The sequence below is a fragment of the Apium graveolens genome, chromosome 3 (assembly GCF_009905375.1).
Source record: "Apium graveolens cultivar Ventura chromosome 3, ASM990537v1, whole genome shotgun sequence".
Classification (NCBI taxonomy): Eukaryota; Viridiplantae; Streptophyta; class Magnoliopsida; order Apiales; family Apiaceae; genus Apium; species Apium graveolens.
In genome coordinates, this window is record NC_133649.1 from 14,466,547 (window position 1) to 14,491,984 (window position 25,438).

The window sequence follows — 25,438 nt, forward strand, 5'->3', positions numbered from 1 at the left end:
GTTGCGGATTATGAAACCAAGTTTACTGAATTGGCAAGGTTTGTTCCAGAGCAGGTGGATACGGACGAGAAGCGGGCCAAGAGATTTCAGCAAGGACTGAAACCATGGATTCGTAGCAGGGTAGCTGTGTTTGAATTGACAACTTATATGGCTGTTGTTCAGAAGGCTATGATTATTGAAGGAGAAAGTGAAGCAGCTCAGAAAGAGAAAGGACCAGGGAATTTTCAGAATCGTTTCAACAAAAGGCCGGGATTTCAAGCTCGGGGAAAAGTAAATTTCAAAAGGCCAGAGCAGAACAATCAGAGGATGGGAAATCGACTTCCAGCCCCAATTCAGCAGAGACTTATCCGACCGCTTATACCTGATTGCAGAATGTGTGGTAGAAAGCATACATGAGTTTGCAACAAGCTAAATGTTACGTGTTTCAAGTGCAAGCAAAGGGGACACTATTCTGGAGAATGTCCAATGGGAAAGGCAGAAGTTACTTGTTTCCAATGTGGGAGAAAAGGACATATCGCCAAAGACTGTAGAGGAATTGCAATGGCTTCCAGTATTCCAAGAATTTTAGCATTACCTCCACCTCCACTACCACAGCAAAATCAGCCCAGAGCAAGGACTTTCAACATGTCAATGAAGGAAGTGATACAGAATCCGAATGTGGTTGCAGGTACACTCCCTGTAAATTCCGTAAATGCTTTGGTATTAATTGATTCAGGAGCTACTAGATCTTTTATTTCTGAAGCTTTTATCTCTAAGATAGATTGTGAGATTCAGTGGTTGGATGAAGTGTTAGTCATAAAATTAGCGAATAATGATCAGGTTGCAGTAGATCGAGTATGTCCGAGCTGTGATATTGAGATAGGGAGATGTCATTTTTCAGTTGATTTGATACCTTTTAGGTTAGGGGAGTTTGATATTATTTTAGGAATGGATTGGCTGTCTAGTAATAATGCTCAAATTGATTGTGTGAATAAGAGAGTGAAATTGCAAACTGAAGAAAATGAAACGGTAATATTTAAAGGTGAGAAGCAAAAGCAGAAATTCCTATCAATAATGCAGACGAGAAGATTGCTACGTCAAGGATGTCAAGCTTATTTAGCCTATGTACGGGATGTTGATAAGGGAAATTTGAAGATTGAAGATATTCCTGTAGTTTGTGAATTTCTTGATGTTTTTCCGGACGAATTACCAGGACTTCCACCAGATCGAGAAATCGAAGTTCACTATTGACTTGACGCCAGGGACTGAACCAATTTCGAAAGCTCCATATCGAATGGCACCTGTTGAAATGAGGGAATTAGCAAAGCAGTTGCAAGAACTTCTTGACAAAGGAATTATAAGGCCAAGTGTATCCCATGGGGTGCGCCAGTATTGTTCGTGAAAAAGAAGGATGGTAGTATGCGACTGTGTATTGATTATCGTGAGCTGAACAAGTTAACTATCAAGAATAAATATCCTTTACCTCGCATTGATGATTTATTTGATCAACTAAAAGGAAGCAGCATGGTTTTCGAAAATCGACTACGATCAGGCTATCATCAGTTAAAGATCAAGGCCGAAGATATTCCAAAGACAGCGTTTAGAACAAGGTACGGACACTATGAATTTCTTGTAATGGCTTTTGGATTGACGAATGCACCTGCAGCGTTTATGGATTTGATGAATCGAATATTCAAGAAGTATTTGGATAAGTTTATCATTATATTTATTGATGACATCTTGATCTATTCAAAGACGGAAGAAGAGCATGCAGCTCATTTAAGAACGACATTGGAGATATTACGGAAGGAGCAGCTTTATGCAAAATTTTCCAAATGCGAATTTTGGTTGAAAGAAGTGCAGTTTCTAGGGCACATCATCAGCAGAGAAGGCATTCAAGTTGATCCAACAAAGATTGAAGCTGTGTTGAATTGGGAAAGACCAAAGACGCCGACAGAGGTTCGAAGTTTCTTAGGTTTGGCAGGATATTATCGAAGATTTGTCAAAGATTTTGCGAAGATAGCAACACCGCTGACCAAGTTAACTCGACAAAGTGAAAAGTTCGAATGGAATAGTAAGTGTGAAGAAAGTTTTCAAGAGTTGAAGAATCGGTTGGTGACGGCACCAGTATTAGTACTGCCAGACGAGCAAGGAAATTTTGTTATTTACAGTGACGCTTCATATCGTGGTTTAGGATGTGTGTTGATGCAACATGGTAACGTCATTGCATATGCGTCGAGACAACTTAAACCTCATGAGCAGAAATATCCTACGCATGATCTGGAATTGGCAGCAATTGTATTTGCATTGAAGCTTTGGAGACATTATCTGTACGGTGAAAAATGTGAAATCTACACGGATCATAAAAGTCTGAAGTATATCTTCACGCAAAAGGAACTAAACATGCGACAACGTCGATGGCTGGAATTGATTAAAGATTACGATGTTACAATCAGTTATCATCCAGGAAAAGCAAATGTTGTAGCAGATGCGCTAAGCAGAAAAGAAAGATTGAATCGGTTAACTTCATGCGAAGAATTGGCCAAGGAATTCGACAAATTGGAAATCGAAATTCGTATTCCCAATGAATCTGCAGAAACTATCTACGCTATGACTTTCCAACCAGAATTGCTGGAAAAGATTCGCCGTTGTCAAGAAGAAGTGATGAGTCAAGACGATAACTTAACAGGAGAAGAGATTACAACTCAGAAAGATAATGAAGGAATTTTACGTTTTGCGTCAAGAATCTGGATTCCCTAACGTGGTAGAATTAAAAGAAGAAATTATGCGAGATGCGCACAATTCGAAGTATTCCATTCATCCAGGAAGCACGAAAATGTATCGCGATTTGAAGGAAAACTTTTGGTGGCCGAATATGAAGAAGGAGATAGCAGAATGGGTGAGTAAATGCTACACATGCCAGCGAGTTAAGCAGAACACCAACGTCCGAGTGGGTTATTGCAACCATTAGACATTCCAGAATGGAAATGGGAACATCTAGCGATGGATTTTGTGGTAGGACTACCGAGGACTAGGGCAAATCATGATGCGATATGGGTAATCATTGACAGACTTACGAAGTCGGCACATTTTCTACCAATTAATGAAAGATTTTCGCTCGACAAATTAGTGCACATGTATCTCAAAGAAATTGTGATGCGTCATGGAGTACCAGTATCAATTATATCGGATCGAGATCCTCGTTTCAATTCAAGATTTTGGAGACAATTCCAAGAATGTCTAGGAACGAAGTTGAATATGAGTACAGCTTATCATCCGCAAACTGACGGCCAAAGTGAAAGGACAATTCAAACGATTGAAGACATGCTACGAGTTTGTGCGATCGATTTTGAAGGCAGTTGGGATGAACATTTACCCCTAGTGGAATTTTCTTATAATAATAGCTATCACGCCAGTATTGGAATGCCACCGTATGAAGCATTATATGGGAGGAAATGCAGATCACCCGTGCATTGGGATGAAGTTGGAGAACGCAAGATTTTGGGTCCAGAATTAATTCAGCAGACAAAAGAAAAGATTAATCTTATTCGAAAACGAATCGAGGCAGCACAAAACAGACAAAGCAGATATGCAAACCAAGCCAGGAAGGATATGGACTATCAGGAAGGAGAACACGTATTGCTCAAAATATCGCCATGGAAAGGATTGACCAGATTTGGCAATAAAGGGAAATTGAAGCCACGATACGTTGGACCATTTGAGATTTTGAAGAAAATTGGGAAGGTTGCGTACGAGTTAGCTCTACCACCCCATATGCAGCACATTCACAACGTATTTCATGTATCTATGCTTAAGAGGTATAATCCTGATACAAGGCATGTAATAGAGTATGAACCAGTAGAACTTCAGGCAGATTTGTCATATGTAGAACAGCCAATAAGAATTCTAGATAGGCAAGAGAGGGTATTAAGAAATAAGTCTGTGTCATTAGTGAGAGTTTTATGGAGAAACCCAGTGGTTGAAGAATCAACCTGGGAGCTTGAAAGTGAAATGCTAGAAAAGTATCCTCAGTTATTTGCATAATTAGATTCTGAGGACAGAATCTTGTTAAGGGGGGGAGAATGTAACGACCGAGGAATTACGCTTGTATTATATTATAATAATAATAAATTATGAGTATTATTATGTGATTAAATGTGTTAAGTCGTTGAACCCTAACTGCTATGTGTTATGTGTTGGTTGTTTTGATCCAAACGTGTTTTGGATATTTATTGAGCGTTCTATCGTCAGTTATATATATTATATCAAAACCTGTACAGCTCAAAACTATGTTTTAAAAGCCCGTATTTCAAACAAATTCATTGGCCCTATTTTGCCAAAAAAGCCCTATACCGTATCGCTATTCTGAACCCCTAGACGTTTTACAAATTGACCTTTTTCGCGAAAAACGACTTTTCCGGACCCCTTCGAGTACCAAAAACCCCACAAAAATCACATTTTTATTTTTATATGATTATGAAATTATCATATATCATTTTTCTTTGTATTTTTCACAATTTTTGGGAATTTTTAGTATTTATTTTGTATTTATTGGATATTTAAAAATTCATTATTAATACCCAAAAATTATAAAAATTGGGGCCAAATATTTTTATTAGGAGTGTAATTAGACCCTTAATTTTATTTAGGGGTATTATTTTCATAAATATAAATACCTGAATTATCATTAATTAAATCAGTTAATTATAATTAAAAATCAGAAAAATAAAAAGAAAAAGGGGGATTAGGGTTTGGTGAAGAACAGAGCAGCATAATCAAAGTTGATTTTGAAGGTGATTCCGGAGTCCAAATCGTTCATGTAAGTAGTCAAATTGAAGCCCAAGAATCGTAGTTTCTGATTATGTACATGATTTTGTTGTTGGATTACTTGAATTTAATTTTGTTATTTTCGGGTTTATTTCTCAAATTCGGGTTTTGATTTTGGTTAGTTGTTAGAAGATTTTGATGCTGTAGTTGTGTAGATCGTCGTTTTAGCAATCGAACGGCACCGGTTTCGCGTTCGTTGGCTTCGGTTTCGTGCTCGCCGGAGTTTAGACGCCGCCGCCGTGTTCTTCGCTTTTCCGGCCGCGTTTCGACGAGAGGAGGACGAGGGAAGGAGGAGGAAGGTGCTGGGGGCGTTGTAGATTGAAACCCCAGAAGAATCGTGCTTGAAAAACGGAGTTTCGTCGTGGATTGGCTCGCCGGAAAAATCCCCGCCGGCGTCGGGTTCTGGGTTGCAGGCCTGTTCTTAGCGACCCGAGTCGACCCAGTTTGCAACCCGGAAACGACCCGGGTTTGATCCCCTCAACCCTGAAACCATTTCCAGATTTTTGTTTCTGGATTTTCTATTATTTAATTTATATTTTATAAATCAGAAAATCATTTATTAATTCTAATAATTAATTAAAAATTAGTTTTATATTCTGAAAAATAGTATTTATAATTTTTAAATTATTTTATTAAATTATAAATTCGAATTTATTTATTTAATTAATTATTTAATAATTTATCTAATTATTTATTAATTATCTAATTAATTAATAATTGGGTAATTAATTAATAATTAGGTAATTAATTAATAAATAAGAATTAGAAATAATTAAGTGATATGATTAATAATCTAATAATTAGTTAATAATGCGAATAGTAATTCGATAATTAGAATTAGTATTCGAGCGATAGTTATTCGAATAATATTGCGGTAATTATTTATAGCGTATAATTAAATATCGGTAACTAATTGATTAGCGAATCGTACGAGTTTCAATAATAATCTAATAGATCGATAATTATGCGGGAGTTGCGAGTGGCTCGTGCATATACGAGTGATTAATCGTTAAGTTGGTCTATAATTCGAATAATTCGTAGTTATTCGATAAATAGCGTATCGGTTAATTAAGTTGATTGATTATTTGTAAATAATCGATCTAATCGAATAAATATCGATAAGCTATAAATATTATAATAAATTGTGATTAATCCTAATAATTAGGGATTTATTATTTTAAATTATTAAATAAGCAATTATTAATTATTTATTAGTTATTTATTTATTAAATATTTTTTAAAAAAAATGATTAATTATTTCGATAATTAATCACATAAGTTTCAATAAATCATAACTTCTTCATTTTAACTCCAAAAATTATAAAAAAATTATTTTTGACTTTGATTTTTCTTAAATAATTATGTAAAAATTATTTTAGGATTTAAAAGGTTGTAATAATTATTTATAATGAATAATAAATTAAATCATCCGTATTTACTTCATAACAATTCAACCGTTAGTCCGATTTGAGTGAAACGAAGACCTCTAGACTCAGAAAAATGAGATGAATCCAATAAAAATGGTTGTAAGTTATAATTTCTTCTGAAAAAGAGTGGTTTGGTGATAATTGATAGTTCGTAGGTCCTAGTAGGGATATAATTGAGCCGAATAAATCCCGAAAAATTATAATAAAATCAGATACGACTAGTAATGCAGGTATAAGCCCAGAATGGATTCTAAAAATAATTATAAATCTAGAAATTAATTATGTGCTTTACGTGCTACGTGCTTTATGTGATTATGTGAATAGATGTGCTGTATAAATTTATGTATATATATATGCGAGTCAGATAGAAACGCATGGGTAGACTGATAAGGTTGCGTGATATCAATTCAAGATACACCTATGTAGTAAATTATCTAAACACCTATCTTTTCATGATTTGTTCAGTGTTAGCAAGGCAGAGCAAGCTAGGGTCAAAAGGCAGTGAGTTAAACCAGGTTAAGTACGCGCAAGGCAAGTTTTTCCCCTATTCTAAATTCAGAATAGTGATTTATATTTCCTTTCTATCGTATCGATTCTCTTTGATAATCATTGTTCATATACACTGTTACCTACTTATTATCACTTGTTCTATTTCATGTCAATTCTTGATTTACCCAATTTATTGAATTCCCTGTTCATATTTCAATTCTTTTACCCTACATATATTCTGGTATATCCTGGTGTTGGGATATATCAATAGCATACCGATTGTTCCGGATGCTCAGCCTTGGACTGGATGGTTACTATAAAGGCTGGGTTTTTCCCAGACCATTAATGAATAGGCCATAGTTGCCTGAGTACTCCTTATGTTGGTTGGGTCTATGCAGTTGGGTATAGATCCGCACTATATTCTGACTGATCAGCAGGTTATAGTGCATATGTTGGTTCTTGTTTCCAGTCTTGTTCATTTGGCACTCGCCATCATTGGCAAATTACTATTCGATGCAGATACAGATGGTTGTTACAACCAGCAGCTTATTATTTCTCTCATTTCTCGTTCTCTATACTATATATATATATTTTTACAGGCTTGTTGAGCAATTTTGGCTCATCCCTTTTTATTGTTACTCCTATTGTTTTACAGTTAAAGTAGAGAATGAAACCCATCAGGACCCGCATAGTCAAGAAGCGAGTCAAGCAGCGAGACCCTCTTATACCAAGAGTGTTCCTTCCTATTCCCGAAGAGAGCTTTGAATTGCCAGATCAGGTGTAGCAGGATAAGTAGTAATGTTGGGTTGAATAAAAGTTTTGTGTAGTTTGAATAAAAGATTGCGTAGTGAAACTGTAGATAGAATAAAGTTTTGTAATAAAGAGAGTTCTTGAGACATGTTTTATTTAGTTGGGTTTGTAATAAAGTGTAGTGCATGATTCTTATTTCCAAACTCAAACCTTAAAAGATCCTGAGTAGTGATAGTTTGGGGTAATTATTATATTTATATTCCGCTTGTGCAGGTATAGTTGGTAATTGTTGTTAATAATGCCCCAAATCTATACCCCGGATTTGGAGGGTGTTATAATAAGTGTTAACTCATAGAGTTTACTACAAGTATAAATTTTAGACCTATCAATAACTCAGAACTGAGATAATTTAATTTAATAAATTATTTTGGTAAAATAATTTTGACAAAATTATTCTGATTTATTCAAAAAAAATTGGAAATAATTCAGTCCATTCAGGACAAACTGGGTATTTATTTGACATCTCGACAAGTCATTTTCTAGTTCTCGATCAGAGTTAGGAAAATGACATATCGATATGTATATATTCTCTTAATATGACTTCTCGATAAGCAAATTCCAAACGTCCTTTTTTAGTTCTCGACAAGTCATTTACCTTTTACTATAAAACCCAGATATCTCGACATACACCTCTATACGAGATCTCTAAGTGACCTAAGTTTTTCAATTCTCAACCGTTTTCTCTCGTTTCAAACTCTTCCCCTCTTTTTTTCTTACCCACTCAAATTCAGACTATTTCAATGGCATCAAACATAGTTACACATTTCATTCCAAAGGAGAACACCAATTACCTTGCTTTTACTGATGCAAATCAGGCTCCTGATGCTTTCAAAAGTTTTGTGAAGTTTCTTTCTGAAACTTACTTTGCAGGTGCCTTGACAGCAAATCCAGTTTGTACTTGGATATTCTAGTGGATTTTTGGAACACGGCTGTGGCAAGGAATGTGGTGCATGAAAACCAGGGAGGTTCCAACACAGGATGAGCTAGCTGAGTTCATGGACTTCATCAATTATAGTGAAATAGTCAACATGGCTAGCTTTAACAAGAAGTTTCTCAGGAGAGAATGGTCATTCTTGTTTGATTCTATTGTGAGGGCCTTCACATACAGAAAGACAGGGTATGACAACATCTCTAGTGTTGTCCAGAATCTGGTGTTCTCAATGGACCATAATAGACACCTCAATGTAGGTCATCTTATCATGGAGGAGCTAAGCACCAGGCTCATTATGCCTTTGACAGCAAGTGGTAAAGAAATTTCTCTTCCTAGATTTATAATGTCTGCTTTAAATCATAAAGTGCATGACATTCATATGCTTAATGGTATAGATAGGACTAAAATAGGAAATTGTAAGCAAATGTCCAAAGTTTTGTTTGGTTCACTTAATACTAAAAACAAGGTACCTGTAAGTCTTAAACTCACTCCAATTATGATTGAGAGGTTTAGGACTTACCCTTACCCTATACCTGATATGAGATCTAATAGTGAACCTAGTACAGTTGTGGCTCCTCTATCTGTGGAAGTACAAACACAAGACAACCAACAGGGGCCTTCCCAAGCTGAGACCATTCCTTCTTTACCAATAGAAGCTTGGAAGCCAACCACTTCATCCTCTCAAAAGGGTGAAGTGAGTAAAAATAAGAGAAAGCAGGCACCATTAAAAGTAGTTACTGAGAGTGGTGAGGACCAAACTAGAAAAAGAGTCACCCTGGGTCAGAAAAACAAAGAAGGTAAAACAAACTGAGTTGACCACTCAAGCCACCTCTGCACCCTCCCAACATAATGCAGTTGTAAAACAGGGACTTAAACCGACTCTAGAGGCATCCTCTCAACAAGGTGTCTCTATTGAACAAAACATCTACCCTAATGCACCTTGTACGGAGTCTGCACCATCACTTGAACATATTCAAAAGTATGAAAGAAGAAATAAGGATGACACACACAAAGAGAGCACATCTCTTGAAGCTCCCTCATTCATTTAGGGGGAGCTGCCAAAACTCAACTCTAAAATCAAAACTCTAATTTCTCAAATTTCTTCTTCATATAATCAAACTCTTGAATCTGATTCTCAAGAGTTGCCAACATCAAGTGACATGGTTCGAGAAACTGTGTTCACCACCCAAAAACCAAATTTATTTGATGAGAGGCTATATGCTGTAGTAGACCTTGATGACACCAACACAAACACAAGGTCTTCATCAGTTTTCACTGAAGACCCCGTGATAGATACAAATGCACCTTCATGTACAAATCAACCTTCATAGGTTGTAAGGTTTGAGGGTAGTACTCCTAAGGGGGAGATATCTAAATCCTCTCCAATTCAATTGGAGGTTCCTCTTGTGGGAACAAATCCACTCAAAACCCTAGTTGAGATTGCACTCACAGTTGAAGCTAGGAGTTCAATTATCAATGATCTTTCTATGGGGGAGTGCAAGTACATCACTTTCATGTGACAGTGTTTTGAAAGAAACACAAGGGTTTGAGACTAGAGTACGTGACAGTAACCTGGTTAACTCCCCTCCAATTCTAATGGAGGTTCCCACCAGAAGTGAGGAACAACAAACCGTCACAACCACATATCACCCTGTGAGTCAAACTTTGATATCTGTCACCGGCAGTTCTACTGAAACTCTACCCTCCACCTTACAACCCGCAGATATTCCTTCATTATCCAATCCTTCATAACAACCATCTCATCCAATCCAACAATGGCTACACAATGGTCAATCACAACCCAGCATTATGGATGATCTTCTAATTGATCAAATTTCAGGTCTTGCTAATATCTCATAATATCTACTCATTTCAGACATGATAAATCAAGATTATCAGGCAATTCTGCTCACTTATAATTAAGATGTTGAGAAATAAAAGCAGAAGATTGTGAATGAAGCTGAGCAGGATGGCAATATGGATGCTTGGATGTCTAAAGACTTCACATCGGAAATGGATCAGGTCTTGGCAAGATTCAGGGAAGAATATGTTATAATTTTGGGGAGTAATGCCAAGGTCCTGACTCCACAAGAAGTGTATGATATATTCAATGAAATCTACAAGGCTCAAATCAAAGTTTTTCACCTATTTGCTAAAGCACTAGAACCGAATTTGACTGGTCATCAAAACAAGATCAGAAAGATGGTAAGGGATAAGATGGGTGAAATTATTCCTTCACAAGTTAAGATCCATCCAAGATTCCAACATTTTGCTAATCAAATGGCAAGATTTGATCTGATTACAGTGGATTCCAGTGTCAAAAGTCTAAGGCAATTTTTTGTGGCTCTGTATGAAGTGGTTCAACAACACATTACCAACTCCAATGAAACTAGACTCAAGTTGAATTAGCTCCATCAAAGCAGATATGAGCCTTTAACACTTTTAATGAAAGGCATAAATGAAACAGTGCAAGAAACCTTTGGAACCTCTCTACCTTCAAGTTCTCAACAACCCCTCTCAACATCAACAAACTTGCAAATCTAGGCTCTTCAATCTCAGGTTTCTTCCCTACAGTCAGCCAATCAGTCTTTAACAAATCAAGTCTCCCAACTCACATCCATGGTTCAAAGTTGTAATATCCCGTAATTTTTTTTAGAATTCGATTAATAAAAGAATAATAGAATAAAAAAGATTAAAATTAGATAAGGACTAGGATTTAAAATTGAATTAGACTAAAGGGCCTAAAATTTGGATCCAATTCTAATATGGATAACTTGTAGGTTAAGATATGGGGTTTTGTATCGTTATAAATACACCATATTCGTATTCCTCGTTTTTTATATAAAAATTCGTAGGGCTCTTCTCAGTAACAATCAGCAGTCTTCTAAAATTCGTAGAAAATTCATCGTAAGTCGGAATTCAGTGATTCTGGACTTTTCGGAGAGGTCTTTTCGTTATCTTCAACTTTCGTGTTTCGTGTTTTCCAATATAACGTCGTTTAGTAGGTCAAAAAGGCTAAATTCAGATCTGGTCAGATTTTGAGGTAAGTTTTCGATCAATCTTGCTAGTATTTTCAAAATTGTGTGTTGTGCGTTTATATTTGATTATCAAAACTTGGGCTAAGTGATCATATATTTGATATTATTATGTGATATAGAATATGTATCGATGTGTATATGTGATGTCTAGACGATAATTTGAGATCTTTGATTTGTGCCATGGTTTGTGAAAATATCGAATAAGAACTTAGGACCGCAGTCACCGGATTGTAGTGACAGTTTTCAGAAAATTTAGGACCGTTATCACCGGGTTGTAGTGGTCTTGGCATGAGTTATTGATTTTGGAATTATTGTTGTCTATGTGCCATGTGTATTGTGTGTATCGAATAAGAATAAGAATAAGAAAGTGTATCAAAAGTGTTTGTTTCGTATATCGTATCGTATAGATTATCGTATTTTGTTATATGTGTGTGTGTTACTTGGCCTACTAGTTGGATCGATTGGTCTCTTGCTGGGCTGTATAGCTCATTCTTACAATTTCAGGTTTCGCCTAAGAGTTCGAGTTGGATAGCATTGGAGTTCGAGGATCTTAGTATGGGAGTAGATTGACCTTTGGGCTTCCGCTTTTAGCTGCGCTTTTGTAATTGTCATCTTCGTAATAGAATTTCGTAATAGTAAATTGTATTTTTTTTTAGTTTTGATTTAGAATTAATAGTCCGGAAGTGTGGATCGTTACAGTTGGTATCAGAGCAGGCTGTTCTTCGGAGTGTATTAGGTATGGGACTAGTACATTCCCTAGGATTCGATCTTGTGAACCATAGTTTGACCTTTGGTAGATCAGGGGGTAGATGTGTCTCGAACTTTAGGATTGTTGTGAATTTGGGGACCAAATTCTTTTTAAGGAGGGAAGTATGTAATATCCCGTAATTTTTTTTAGAATTCGATTAATAAAAGAATAATAGAATAAAAAAGATTAAAATTAGATAAGGACTAGGATTTAAAATTGAATTAGACTAAAGGGCCTAAAATTTGGATCCAATTCTAATATGGATAACTTGTAGGTTAAGATATGGGGTTTTGTATCGTTATAAATACACCATATTCGTATTCCTCGTTTTTTATATAAAAATTCGTAGGGCTCTTCTCAGTAACAATCAGCAGTCTTCTAAAATTCGTAGAAAATTCATCGTAAGTCGGAATTCAGTGATTCTGGACTTTTCGGAGAGGTCTTTTCGTTATCTTCAACTTTCGTGTTTCGTGTTTTCCAATATAACGTCGTTTAGTAGGTCAAAAAGGCTAAATTCAGATCTGGTCAGATTTTGAGGTAAGTTTTCGATCAATCTTGCTAGTATTTTCAAAATTGTGTGTTGTGCGTTTATATTTGATTATCAAAACTTGGGCTAAGTGATCATATATTTGATATTATTATGTGATATAGAATATGTATCGATGTGTATATGTGATGTCTAGACGATAATTTGAGATCTTTGATTTGTGCCATGGTTTGTGAAAATATCGAATAAGAACTTAGGACCGCAGTCACCGGATTGTAGTGACAGTTTTCAGAAAATTTAGGACCGTTATCACCGGGTTGTAGTGGTCTTGGCATGAGTTATTGATTTTGGAATTATTGTTGTCTATGTGCCATGTGTATTGTGTGTATCGAATAAGAATAAGAATAAGAAAGTGTATCAAAAGTGTTTGTTTCGTATATCGTATCGTATAGATTATCGTATTTTGTTATATGTGTGTGTGTTACTTGGCCTACTAGTTGGATCGATTGGTCTCTTGCTGGGCTGTATAGCTCATTCTTACAATTTCAGGTTTCGCCTAAGAGTTCGAGTTGGATAGCATTGGAGTTCGAGGATCTTAGTATGGGAGTAGATTGACCTTTGGGCTTCCGCTTTTAGCTGCGCTTTTGTAATTGTCATCTTCGTAATAGAATTTCGTAATAGTAAATTGTATTTTTTTTTAGTTTTGATTTAGAATTAATAGTCCGGAAGTGTGGATCGTTACAAAAGTCAGTAGGCTGATATTCAAACCTTGATGGACTCCCACAAGCATCTATAAATACAGAATTATGTGTCTTTGAGGGCCATCATGGGTGCACTCAACATTCCCCTGCCTGCACTTCCAAAAGCTGTGAGGCCTGCAATCCCTACACCTCTTATCACACATGCTAACAAGACTAAGGGGAGATATAGGCTAGGTTATTAAGATCATCTATCCAAACTATTCAAGCTACTAACAAAGGCAAATAACAATAAATTATTATTGAATTGGAGAGGCTTATCAAAGCAGCCGAGGGACCTAGTTTGAGCAGGGAATTTGATGAATTGCTCAAGGCTCTCAAGGCTTCTCTAAACAATAATTTCTTTACATACAAGAAGGCCTTGGACAAGACAATAAACTCTATAAGGGTGATCTTAGTGACAAGGGATAATTTTCAAGAAAGAAGGATTGTGGTCAACATAGATGACTCAGGGGTAGACAGGTGTATGCAGGTGTCCCTTAACTATCTCATAACTAGAAGGGCATATGAGTTGGACATTAGGATAAATAAAGTCCACAGAGTGATTCAAGAAGCCACTCTCTTGCTAACTAAATTGAAGAAAGCTCAAGTAGCCGCTTTTCCAGAAGCATACTTACAACCAAGCAAGGGAGTGGCATACATCTGTTCTACCACCAAACATTGAAAACACTTCCAAATTCCTAAGGAATGTGTCATGGCAAACAAAAAGCTCATTATGACCTTGGAGGCTGATTTAAGGACTAAACAATACAAGACTGTTGAGGATGAATAAATGATTAAGATATTGGGGAGATATCTGAGGAATCCTGAAGCTAATTAGCCTAAAACTCAAATCAATAAGGATGACTTGGATGATGATGAGCAGAAGTAAGATGATCAAAAACCTTCTGGCTCAAATCCAAGTCAATCCTCTAAGGAAACTAGCACCAAAGAAGGAGATAAGAAAAGAGATGCAAAGAAGAAAGGAAATGATGAGAAGAAAGGTGAAGAGAGGAGAAGGAAGAAGAAGGAGGATGGTTTAGACACACTAAAAATACCCTACAAATCCAAATCAATCAAACTCAAACCCCTAAGCCAACAAACTCAAACACTCGACCACCTCTAACCTCTAAGCCAAAATTCTTGTACAATACACTACTAACACCATACTGAAAATACCAATCACCTCAAGCCAAACTTCTCTAAAGAAAATCTCAAACCTACCTTCTTTTAAGCCACCAACCAAAACTCATTACAAATCTGTTGGAAGAAAACCAAAGAAACTGCAAGTTACTGAGAGGGCCATCTGGAATTATTTCAATCAAAATGATTTTCTAGCTCTGAACTGGTGCATCACAGATGAAGACTTCTTTCAACAATTAGTTGATGAAATGGTCAAAGTTTGGGTTGTATCATTGAGCAAAGTAAGAATCTACTATCAAGATGGATCCTACACCTTACTTGGCAGAAATTTAATGGATATATTTTCAACCACAGAGATAAAGAGGGTAATCAGCTTATTAAAGGATAAGGATACTGGAACAATGGCATGGAGGTTTGTATTGGCTGTATGGTTAGTAGTAAGGGAAGAAAGAAGAGCAAAAGAAAATGCTGAAAGAGAAGAGAGGGAAAGGAAATATATTGAAGAGATAGAAATGTTTGAGCAAAGATCTGAAGAATTAAAGGCAAGGGGGATGAGCAGAATTACCAAGGATGGACATTTTATGAACATCAAGGTTGGCAGATTCTCAAGAATTAGAGTTAGTTACTTGAATAATTATTCATTAGATGAATGGCTCAAGCTTGTAAAAGCTCTAAGAGGGACACAAATCATAGAGGAACTAAAAGTGCTTGTAAAATTAAAGGACCTCATTAGACAGGAAACATGCTATGAGAAATTTGTGTGATAAAAGTATCTTTCAAAACTCATGTAATCACTTAATGTATAAAAAGTTGTACTTCGGTCAATTTTGTATGTAATGTTTTATTCTTCATTGTAACTTGGGGTTAGTCTTGTTACCAGGCATGAATTTGTGATAAGCAATCTTCTCACAAATTGGGGGAGATTGTTGTGCAAGATATGCCTGTACTATAACAAGACTAAGTCAAACTGACAACCCTAAGAATTAGTTGTATGATAATCTAAATTTGTATTTTGTATTGTATTACTTGAGTCTGTAAAAATGTCAAAGATTAGACTGGAGTATTTTTCTGTAAACAGTCTCAAGTCTAAGAATAAACTCTAGAAGAAGATCAAGAAGATCATGCCTCAGAGAAATTGTGAAGAAGCTTAAAGTTGAATAAATCTGTTTTGAGAAAAATATTCTAAGTCAAGTTATCTACAAGTCACAGATCAAGTCATATAGAGAAGTCATTCGAAAACTCCAGAATGACTTATCGAGAAGTCCAAAATAGCTTATAGAGAAGTCTAAGAGATCTCAGAGATCTCTAATGAGAAATTGACTTCTCGATATCTCCAATATTCATATCTTCATTTATCTTGTCGATATCTCTTAGTTCTCTATATGCAGAAGTGACTTGTCGATATCTCCAATCTTCATATATTCATTTGACTTCTCGATATCTCTGAGACTTCTCTTTAAGCCATTTTGGACTTCTCGATAAGTCATTCTGGAGTTCTCGAATGACTTCTCTATATGACTTGATCTATGACTTGTATATATCTTGACTTAGAACATTTTTCCTAAAACAGATTAATTCAACTCCAAGCTTCTTCACCTCTTTTCTGAGGCATGATCTTGTTGATCTTCTTCCAGTGTTTATTCTTAGGATTGAGCCAGAAGGTTTTTGCTCATCATGCTTTTGCTCATCATCATCCTTGTCATCTTTCAATTTGAATTGTGAGTTTGGCAACATGGTATCAGCATTTTGAAGATATCTTCCCAAAATTCTGATCATTTCCTCATTTTCAATTTTCTTGTTCTTCTTGGACTTTAGATCAGTTTCAAGGGTCATTATCAGTCTCAAATTTACTCTCACATAATTCTTTGGAACTGTGAAGAACTTGCACTTTTTGGTTGTTAAACAAATGTAGGCCACCCCCTTGCTTGGATAGAAATAGGCTTCAGGAAAAGCAGCTATCTGAGCCTTCTTGAGTTCATTTAGTAGTTGGGTGTCCTCTGGGATTACTGTATTAACTCTGTCAATAATTACATCCAGCTCAGACGTTCTCATGGTTTGAATATTTGAGAGAGACAAATGTAGACATTTGTCCAAGCCATAATCATTCACATTTGCAATTATTTTTTTCTCTAGAAAGTTTTGAACTTTGACAATCGCAACTCTGAGAAAATTGATGTTGTTGGATACGGCTCTTTTGTAGGTAATGTAGTTGTTGTGAAGAGACACCTTTAAGAATGTTAACAGCTCATTGAACTCCTTGTCCTAACAGGGTCCTTCTGCAACCTTTTGTAGTCTATCTTTTCCAACATCTTTAGATATTTGAGCTTGCGAAGAGCTTTGACCAATTTAAGTTGATGTCAATTTTTCAGCCTCTTTAGATTTACCAGCTTCCTTGGATTTTTGAATCCTAGCTTCTATCTCCCCCTTAGTCTTGTTGGCAGGCAGGAGTGGTGGATTTGGAATTTCTGGCCTCACAGCTTCAGGAAGAGCAGGTAAAGGAACATTCAAGGCACCCATGATAGCTCCCAAAGAAACCGAATTCTGCATTTGGAGATGTTTGTGGGAGTCTACCAGGGTCATGATGTCATTTTGTTAACTCTACACTAGAGAAGTGAGAACATTAACCTGAACTGTGAGTGAGTCATTTGAGGCTTGGAGAGTTAAAACTTGCTATTGTAGAGATTGAATCTGGAGATTTTTTGATATGAACGGAGGTTGTTGAGAACTTGAAGATATAGGAGCACCAAAAGTAGCTTGTATAGATTCCTTGACGCCTTCCGTTAACAGATCTGAAGGTGTATACCTAGGCTGATGCTGTTGATCCAGTTTGAGCCTTGTCTCATTATACTAGTGATGTTATTTTGGACAACTTCATGGAGAGCAACAAAGGATTGTTTGAGATTTTTAATGTTTTGCGCCATAGTAGTCATATCAAATCTGGCCATTTGATCAGTAAATTTTTGAAACTTGTTCTTGATATCAACTTGACTTGGCACAAGTTCATCCATCTTGTCCTTTACCAACCTCCTTATTCTATCTTGATGGATGTCTAGAGGCTATTGAAGTGCTTTACTCATGAGATGAAAAGCTTTAAGTTGAGCTTTGTAGACTTCTGTCACAGCATCATAGACTTCATGTGGAGTGAGTTCTTTGGCATTGTTTCCCAGTATTGTGATATATTCTTCTCTAAACCTTGCCAAGACCTCATCGATGCTCAAGCTAAAGTCCTTCTCTAGACAAGCATCCGCATTACCATACTACTCAGCTTCATTCACAATCTTCTGCTGCTACTCTTCAACTTCTATTTGGTAAGACAACAAGATTGCTTGATAGTCCTGATTGGACATGTCTATGGTAAGAAGCTGTTGTGTGATGTTAGCAAGGCCAGAAAGTTGATCAACCAAGAGATCATTCATTGTAATGGGTTGAGTTTGAGCATCTTGAAGCCATTGAGAGATAAGGTGTGATGATTTTTGAGAAGGATTTGATGTAGAAGGAATGTCTGTGGGGTTTGAGGTTCAGTAAAATTACCTATAATAGAGGTCACAGTTTGACTCATAGTTGGAACTGTGGTTATGACAGTGTGTTGTTCACCACTTGTGGGAACCTCCAATTGAATTGGAGGGGATTTGACCAGGTTACTGTCATGTGTGATGGCCTCAAACCCTTGCTCTTTTTACAAAGAGCAAGAACTTGATTGTTCCTGACTTGCCTCCCCTATAATAGGCTCATTGGCAATTAGACTCCTAGCTTCAATTGTTAAGGCAATTTCAGCTAGGGTTTTGAGGGGAGTTGTTCCTATATGAAGAACCTCCAATTAAATTGGAGAGGATTTAGATAGCTCCCCCTCAAAAGTACTACCCTCAAACCTATCAATCTGTGAAGATTGTTTAGCACATGAAGGTGCTTGAGTAGATACCATAGGGTCTTCAGTAAAAATTGATGAAACCCATGTGTTTGTGTTTGTGTCATCAAGGTCTACCCCAGAGTGTAGCCTCTCACCAACTAGATCTGGTCCTGGGTGGTGAGCATAGTTTCATGAACCATGTCATTTGATTTTAGCAACACTTGAGATTCAGATTCAAGTGTTTTGATTGTATGAAAAAGAAATTTTAGATATAAGATTAGTAATTTAAGGATTGAGTGTTGGCAGCTCCCCCTGAATAGATGAGGGAGCTTCAAAAGATGTGCTCTGTGTATGTGTGTGTATCATCCTTATTCCTTCTTTCATACACTTGAATATGTTCAATTATGGGTGTAGACTCTTTACAGGGTACAATAGGGATAGTGCTCTTTTCAATAGAGACATCATGTTGAGAGGATTCCCCTAGAGTCTGTTTCATGCCCTCTTTTGCAACTATATCCTCTTGAGAGGATGCAGAGGTAGCTTGTGTGGTCAACTCAATTTGTTTTGCCTTCTTTGGTTTCTTGCCCAAGGTTGACTCTGGTTCCATTTGATTCTCACCACTCTGATTTATCATAGTCAAAGATGCCTGCTTTCTCTTCTTTTCACTTACTTCACCCTTTTGAGAGAATGGAGTGGTTGGTTTCCTAGCTTCTATTGGTAAAGAAAGAGGGGTCTCAGTTTGGGAAGGCCCCTGTTGGTTTTCCTGTGTTTATTCTTCCACAGGTACAAGAGCCATTACCGCACTAGATATAATTGTAGACCTCATATCAGGCATAGAGTAAGTCTTGAATCTCTCCAACATAAATTAAGTGATTCTAAGACTTACAAGTACCCTGTTCTTTGTAATGAGTGAACCAAATAGAACTTTGGACACTTGTTTACAGTTTCCTATTTTAGTTCTATTTATACCATTAGGCATATGAATGCCATGCACTTTATGATTTAAAGCAGACATTATAAATCTAGGAAGAAAGATTTCCTTACCTCTTGATGTCAAAGGCATTATGAGTCTAGTGTTGAGCTCCTCCATTATCAGGTGTCCTATATTGAGGTGTCTGTTGTGAGCCATAAAGAATACTAGTTTCTGAACAACACTTGAGATGTTGTCATATCTTGTCCTCCTATAAATGAATTCCCTCACAACTGAATCAAAGAGAAAAGACCATTCCCTCCTCAAGTACTTCTTGTTCAGGCTTTCCAGGTTGATTCTGTCACTGTAGTTGATGAAGTCCATGAATTCAGCCAATTCTTCTTGAATAGGAACCTCCACCAAATTTTCAGTAGGAATCCCCAAGGCCACATTCACATCATTTTCAGAGAACTCCACCTGTTGGCCTTGAATGGAGCAGTTAACCACCATGAAAGTAGTTTGGTTCTCATGCACCACTGTCCTTACCACAGTTATGTTCGAGAAATCCCTAAGAACATCCAAGTACAATATTAGATTTGCAGTTAGAGCACCTGCAAAGTATGTTTCAGAAAGAAACTTCACAAAGCTCTTGAAGTTATCATGAGCTTGACTTGCATCTGTAAATGCAAGATAGTTGGTTCCTTCTTTGGGGATAAAAGGTGTAACTGTGTTTGATGCCATTTGAAGTATTTAAATTTGAGTGGGTAAGAAAAATTAGAGAGAAAAAGCTTGAAATGAGAGAAAACGGTTTGGATTTAGAAAAATTAGGTCACTTAAAGATCTCGAAGACGTAAAAAGGTGTATGTCGAGATGTCCAGGTATTTATAGTAAAAGGTAAATGACTTATCGAGAACTAAAAATAAACATTTGAGATTTGCTTATCAAAAAGTCATATTGAGAGAGAATAGATACATATCGATATGTCATTTTCCCGATTCTTATCGAGAACTAGAAAATGACTTATCAAGATGTCAAACAAATACCCAGTTTGTCCTGAATGGACTGATTTTTTCCAATTTTTATTTGAATAAATAAAAATAAAATCAGAAGGATTTTATCAAAAGTATTTTACCAAAATAATTTATTAAACTAAATCATCTCAGTTCTAAGTTATTGATAAGTCTAAGATTTATACTTGCTAGTCCCTTAACAATGTAGCAAGAATTACAGAAGGGGGGTTGAATGGAATTCTTGAACCTTTTTCTTGAAATAAAAATGTTCAACTCGATTATTGATATATTTGTTTTGATTAGCACAATGCGGAATATAAACTTGATTGAATTAAAACACAAGTAATTAAATACAAGAGTCTTTAAAAATTTTATGGTGGATTTAAACAATTCCACCAGAGATATATATAATATATCGAGAGGACTCTGTGTGCAGAAATGCCCACAGCTGCTTACAAATGGAACTACTGAGAATACAGGAAATGCTAAAAGATTATGCTTACAAAGATTTCTCTGTTTTTATGTTTCTCAGCTATATCAGTTATTTCTATTTGCTACTCTCTTGGTTTATATAATACCAAGATTACAAAGTCAAAAAGACTGAACAAATATAAAATCTAACAGTCTTAATCTTTGCTGCTTTTTGTCCTCTATTATCCTGTTAATGGGCTTCCACAATGTGTTTGTATCCAACTCGACGGCTGTGTGTCAGCTTTCACTGTTCAACTGATGTTTGAATTCTTGATATGATCATCCGTCGACTTTTTGATCATCCGTCGATGACTTAATTGATCATCCGTCGATTGCTATGTTAAACATCCGTTGATAGTCTTTTGATCATCCGTCGAAGGCTTTGTTAATCATCCGTCGGTAGCTATTTTGGCACTTGACTTCTTTCACTTATACAGAATTACAAGACATTACTTATGTACAATTAATCAACCTATTCTGCATATCTAGTTAAAGTCAACATGACTTATATGCTACTACATATTCTATACAAAGGTGCATACATCACTGTACTACAAACTTATTATTACATAAGCTACTCACTCGATGGATAATAAGTTAATCATCCGTCGGGACTATAATGAGTCATCCGTCGGGACTATAATTCTTATCCGTCGAGTGCTACATTATTTCACTAAGTAAAATCTACTTAGATGTTTTGTTTAAGAGATCATCAAGTACACAACATATTCACAACAATCTCCCCCAATTTATGTCTACTGGAATTGTAGCCATAAATTAAGAGACACTTGATGATAACAAAACATCCTTAAACATATATCTTTAAAGATAAGTAGATAAAACTGAAAGTGCTTCAATTAAACAAAATGTACAAGGTTTGGCTCACAGTCAATTCAAGATGCTCCTCTAGCCTGAGCAGGTTTTTCTAGTTTCTTGAAGGTCTGGATCTTCTTCCAAGCTTTCTGTTGTTTTCTTTAATTTAATTCTGGAGCTGCCTGTGGAATTCTAGTTCATCAGATTCTGAGAGATCTAGCATTTCTTGCATCTCCAAGAGAGTCTCATTGCTAGAGATACTCAATTGGTCTTCTAGTCAGAAGAATCTTCTCACACCCTTGTCATCCATGAATTCCATCAGCCAGTAGGGCCTTAGATGCACTCTTCTCCCTGTGTATGGGATGATTAGAGTTTTTGGGAGTGCATCTTTAGCTCTAGCACTCCTCAGCTCTTCAATCCTCTTCAACACTAGTCTTCTTGCAGTTACATTGAACCCAAAGTTTTTCTTGAAGGATGAATAGACTTTGATCAACACAGCTTGGCTTTCTTGAAGTATCCTGTGAAGAGGCCACTGAATCTCCCTTCCTCCTTTGTACTTGAACACCAACCTTTCAGGTAGGTTTCTGTATGTATCAATTGCCCTTACTTCATCCAGTTCATCCAGATAAAGGTTTAGATATGAGAATTCTTTGATGTCACACAGGTACAAGTAGTCTCCCCTGTTGACCTTGGGTTGAGCTTTGACTACTGACTTGGATTTGAGAGGTGACAGCTTCACTTTCTTGACTGCCCTTGATTTTGTCCTTTTTGGCTTGGTAAGGATTGGCAAATTGAAGTCAGGTATTGGTAATTTATCCCACTCTATTGGCTCATCCCTTGGCATAATAGGCTCTCCATGTATGTTCCTGTAGGGGTCCACCACCCTTATGTCTTCAAATACCACAGAGGGCTTTGATGTTAGAGTCTTAGCTTGAGTGGATTCCTTAGGAAATTGATCTTCCAATTCCTTGTCAACAACATCCAGTTTCCTTTTTGTTCTTCTAGCCAATTCCTTCTTTCTTGGGGATTTCTTCTGTTCTTCAATCTTCTTCTTTGATTCAGCAGCTTCATATGGTTGAGAGGGAATTTGTTGAGAAGAGTTTACAGCCTGTAGCTTGGCCAAGATGGCAATCTGCTCTTTCTTTTGTTTAGATTTCTTTGCATCTAGAGCAGCTTGCCTCTTTTCCTTCTTTAATCTTGCTTTCTCTTCTTTCTTTGCTTGAGCAAATTATGGATGTCCAGCTACCACACAAATTTCCTTTCCATTTATGAATATCTTAGCAATTCTCATTTTTGAGGCTGAATCAGCTGGATCTTTATAGAAGATAATGGATCTTGACAGAAGCTTCTTTTCATCAGGCTTGGGTGTCTCATACACAGTGTCCAAGGGATTCTTCAGAGATGACTTTGGATAATTTGCCCTTGATTTGAGAATTATTTTAGCCTTTTGTGATTTGATGCAAGAAGATTGTCATTTCTCCAGATAGTTCATGCTCATTTCATTCACACTGATTGGCTTGACATGAGAGTGATGGATGGCTGACTTAACTGGCTCCTTGACTAGATCAAACTTTTTCTGAATTTCCTCATCAATCTTTTCCCAGTTGATTAAACTCAACTTTCCTTTTTCAACAACTTTCAAATTTGCTGCTGCTGCTTCAATTAGATCTATACCATCTGCAACTGGTGGCTTGGAGATAGTAATTGAAGGTACAACTACTTTGCTGATTTGTACTTGAAGTTTCTCCCCCTCTGTTGGTCCTTTCTCCCCCTTACTTGATTCTCTCTCCCCCTTTTTGTTATCATCAAGTTGAGGAGTTAGGCCTTGTGCTTTAGCCAGTTGCATGAGAAGATTTGTCTGAGTCTATTGATTTTGAAGAAGAATAGCCACTGAATCTTAATAACTTGAACTCTATTTTCCAGCTTGGCTAGCTTCTTTTCAGAGACTGATTCTCTCCTCAATCTTAGTAATAGATCTTACATGGTACCATATGGCATTATTGAATCCAGCTTCTCAGAGTTATAGGTCTTCAAGTCGGCTATATCTCTTTTCAATTCATCCACACTGAGATTCTGTCTTAAGTGCTGGATCTTCATTAGATGTAGAGAGTCTAGGTGAGCTTGAAGAACAGCCTTGGTACCAGCATCTGAGGTTTCCTGAAGGGCCTGTTGAATAGCCATTACTTGTTTGACCAAAGACACCTCAAATTGTCCTGGTGTAGATTCCTTTGCCCATGCCATTCAGGTAAACTTAAAGCAGAACTTGGGCTTTCAGCTCCCCCTAAGTTCATGCTTCCATCCAAAGAACCAGAGTCATCATCATTAGAATTTACTCCAAATTCTTCAGATGGCTCTCCAGCTTGAGAAGGCATCCTGTTAACAGTAGCTTTATCTCTTTGAAGAGATTCTGTGGTGTGCACTAAATTCAAAGTCTGCTCTGCCTCCACATTGCCCTGAGCAGCCAACACTTGATAGACTGGAACAGGGTGAGTAAAAGTGTCAGCATCTAAGGAAATGTTATCAATTACAGCTTTGTAATGTTGCTGAAATTGTCTTTCCTTTTCAGCATCGTCCACAATCATTGACTCACTAGCAATGGCTGGATCCATCCTTATTTCTCCTGTACCTGCCTTTCTCTCATAGTCTCTCTTTTGTTGCATCAGGGTCTCACCCTGGCTCCCCACCCTCACACCCTCACCTTCACCTACTAAGGTGGGACTCCTTTCACTCACTTTTGCCAATCCTGAAAAAATGGATTGCTGAGATTCACTCTTTTCCTCTCCTTGTGCCTGGGAGCAACCCAACCTCTCACTCAATACACTCTCCTTTCTCAGTCCTAAGAGTGATTGTATTACTACTAAATCTTCTGCACTTGAAATTATTGAAGTTTGAAGTTGTGCAGAGACACTCGACGGATAAGTGATATCCGTCGGGTGAGTGGTAAAGCTATCCGACGGATAACTGCTGTTAAGCTTATCCGTCGGGATACAATCACTACTCGACAGATGAGCAATATCCATCGAGAGAGTAGAAATGAATGAGGTGGGAAGACAAACTATTGTAGACTCTGTGTTGATTGAAGTTATTTGAGGCACAGATGTCACAATAGAGTCTGAAAGAATTGGCAAGTGAGCCAACAAATCATCTAAAAGATGATGCTCACTTGCACTAGATTTTGGCTTCCCCAACAGAGTTAAAGAAGGGGAATCAGGAATTGAAGTGTTTATCATGTCCACTTCCAGTGAGTTAGTTGGTGAGTATGGTGTTTCAGTGGCTTCTATAATGAGAGATTTTGGCTGTGACTCCACATTTGTTGGAGCCATATCAATCTGAATTTGAGAAGGTGCAGGGACTGTGTCTTTAGCACCAGTTTGCACTGTGTGTGTGTGCCCTGTGCATCCCCAATTTTTTTGGATTTCTTCTTTCTAGTGTAAGTTTGGGGTGAGCTTGTGTTCCTAACCCTCTTGGCCTGTGCTCTTGGATGAAAGCTTTGTTCAATAGCCACATCCTTTTGGGAGGATGCAGCTAGAAGTGAGCTTTTGTCCTTTTTAAGCACTGCAGTTTGTTGGGAAACTGTAGTGTGGCTGGGCTGGGATTCACTCATCTCTCCAACCTTATCCTTGGTGTTTCTTTGATGTTCACCCCTTCCCTCACCTATCTGTCCCTCCTTCACACTCCCCTCTTTGGCTTTGGTAGATTTTTCAACTGGTACCTTTTGAGAGATACCAGAGGGGGTTTTCTTTGATTTGGATTTGGAAATTACAGTTGTTT